Raw genomic sequence first — 3,322 nt, 5'->3', positions numbered from 1 at the left:
GGTGGCGCTGCAACCTCCCCATCGACCCTGCCTTGAGTGTGACAGGGGGCGGTGCCCCAACCCCCCAATCGGCCCTACCCTGAGCGTGACTGAGGGTGGCATCGCAACCTCCCGATCCGCCCTGCTCTGTGCATGTCGGGGCGGCGCCCCAACTCCCCAATCGGCCCTGCTCTGAGCCTGACCAGGGGCTGCACTTAGGGATTGGGCCTGCCCTCTGCCACCCGGGAGCAGGCCTAAGCCAGCAGGTCATTATCTCCCGAGGGGTCCCAGACTGCGAGAGGGCACAGGCCGGGCTGGGGGACCCCCCTCTCCCCCGCCCCCCGAGTGCACAAATTTTTGTGCACCGGGCCTCTAGTATAAAAATAAAACATTAATATAAATAGCAATTATTAGTTGATATCCAAACCTTACAAAAAGGTTGTTGCAAGGTTGGGAACCCAAGGGAGTAGACTCTTAGGGGCAGATTCACTTGCCCTGTAGAAAAGTGAAGGAATCAGGGTTGAGCAGAGGAAGGAGTTGAACTGTGATGAACTTGTAGCAAAAGCCTCAGCTGCTCTGTTGGGGAGCTCTAGAGTTGTCATGGCCCTTCAGAGTTGTCTCCCATTAGGCTGAGGGAGCAGGCCTTCTGTATCTCAGTATACACTGTCCCAGGCTGTTCCAGGGAAGGGGACTAAGCTTGAGCAAGGTGTCTTTCTTTTAGCTGGGAACAAGTCCCAGAGAGGGACTCAGCTTATAGATACCAGTTGCAAACACTCCCAGGAACTAGAGAATTTAGTTCTTCAGTGATCTGGGTATGATCTGGGTGAATACCACCGAGTCCACTACAGTCCATGCCTTGTGCCTTTCAGAGGCACATTTAGCATACCTATGATCGGTTCTGGGAACAGACCCATTGTTCTTGAAGGAAACTTACAAGAAGAAGTTTAATGGGCTGAACTACAAGATCCATAAGTGAAGCTAGTGTTGAAACCTGATGTTCATTATATTGCTTCTTGATCTCCCAATCAAAATTCTGCTCACCTGCAATTGACACCTTTGTTAGCCTCGATGGCTTACCTGGTAGAGGGATCCAGACTCTTATTCCTAGGACTACCATGCACTTCCCCAGCTTTAGCTGCTGAACTTGTCCACTTACTATCAAAATTGGGCAAGGGAATACCATGAAGTACCTAAATGAATCACCTGAGTGCCAACTATATTATTTACTGACCATACAAGAGCAACCCGATTGGCGATTCCTTCCCTTGCATGCTATTCTTATAGCATGAGAAGCTGAAAGTGACTGAAGAGTTGTCGAAGCTTGAATTTTAGTGGGATTCTTGCTGTGTTTCCTAGTAGAAGCTTTCTCATTCTGGGAACCAAGACCCAGACTTGTCAGAATAAGAAACACAAATTCTCTAAGTAGATCATTGAGAGTGATAATTTTTAAAGTTTTGCCTACTTTCACTGCTTAGTTCTAGGACCTACATGTTTTGCCTTTTGGGGGACATATCACCATACATATGCTTCTTGATTTAGGATATATACAGCATTTCTTAATGTGTTCTCTCTAGGCTGATGCCTCCGATGTTTGTTCAACAGGCTGTACCACGGCTAAAATGAGTGACAGCTCCTAGAAGGTGTGAGATCTGATCGGACCAATGGGCTCCATGAGAATAGGCTAATACCAGACCTACTCAGCTGTGAAGAAAGTTTGAGGTTGCCTTATATGGACTCACATATCAATGGACTGGATACTCTGTAAGTTCTCCAATCATGAACCCTATTGGTATAAAAGGCAAACTCATACCCCAAATGAATGTAGATTCCAGTTCATATGAAAGATAGCCTTTCCCAGGGTGGGTGGGGCCTGAATAGTCATTTTGCCACTATGGGCTGGTATTCTCTCATAAGATGACAACATATTCAGGATCTCAGAGTTGGTCTCTGTTGTTAACAGGCTGGAATTTGGTAAAGGCAGTAGTAGCTAGATTAGCCTGCATAAATGGGAATCCATGCAGTTTGGCTGATGGACAGCCTCCATCCCTGACACCAAGCTTATTCTGTTCATATGCCCAAATGTGCCAATATTAGAGTGGTTGACGTCAGCTGACTGAGTCACTTGGTCTTCTTGGTTTTTAGTGTCTCTTATTTGGTGGATGTTCTCTCGTGGGCATCAATAAGCCGTAGAAAAATCTATCACACTTCATGCCCACTCCCAATATTACTCCAATGCTTCTTCCCCAGAATTTCTTGTCCCCCAATCTTCTACTCTTTCTTCTTCCTGGCTCCTGATTAAACCACCAAGCCATTTTTCACTGCCTATCTCTCTGTATAATTATTATTATTACCTCAGGCCACTTCTCTTTCCATACAAATTAGATGACCAGGCATACAGCCCAAATTTCTGGCCACTGGGATGATTTTCCATTACAATGTCTTTCAGTGCTAATCATGAGTGGGCTACAGAGCATCTCAGTCCAGTGTCAGTTTGTACATACATACCGAGCTGACCTATTCATGCCTAAGTTTAGTTGTTTCCCTTCTCTGTTAGCTGGTCATAAAGGAGTTCTCCATAGGTCCTAGGTGTGAGCTGAGGGAAAGGGCTGGTACTATAGTGGTGGATAATGTGACAGTCTAAGTCTGGGCCACCTGCTAGTAAACCCCACTGTGTCTTCTGGCTTTATTCTTGTCTGATCCCTTCCTATAATGGATCACTGCTGGCCCTAGCCAACATTGATGTGGAATATTTGCCATGATGCTACATTTCTGGTGGTATGTCCCATGATCAGGCATCACCTGTTTACCAAGGCCCAATAGCACAATGGGAAGATTTTGTTTTAAAGAAAGGTAATAATAATTCTTTGATATAGATGGCATGGTCTTACTACACAACACTAGTACTCTACTTTGGGATGAAAGGTAATCTGGCATCAAGAGTATATTTCAGCCCGTAGGGCTTCTATAAGCACTCCTAAACAAAACACAAAGACAAATTTAACATCTTGTTACACATATATTCTTGACCTCATTAAGGTGGAAGGATAAAGCTTAAGGTCACTCAGTATAGTTAACACACATCAAAGCCATTTTCTTCTAATCATTCTGAATAAAGAAAGTATTTACAAAGTATTATCAGCGCTCTCTCAAATTCTTTCCTATCCTAAAATTAAAGGTAATTAAGTCTTTAAACTTGGAGCAGGTACAAACACACAAATCAATCAAGTGATGCTATCCAACATGAGAAAAGTTGAAAGACAATGAAGATCAGAGCAAAATCAGAACTGAGGCATATATTATCCATGAATTTTCTTTCTTCTCTCTAAGGGTTGAAAGCATACAA

Source organism: Myotis brandtii, unplaced genomic scaffold (assembly GCF_000412655.1).
Source record: "Myotis brandtii unplaced genomic scaffold, ASM41265v1 scaffold931, whole genome shotgun sequence".
Lineage (NCBI taxonomy): Eukaryota > Metazoa > Chordata > Mammalia > Chiroptera > Vespertilionidae > Myotis > Myotis brandtii.
This window is presented reverse-complemented; position numbering follows the sequence as displayed.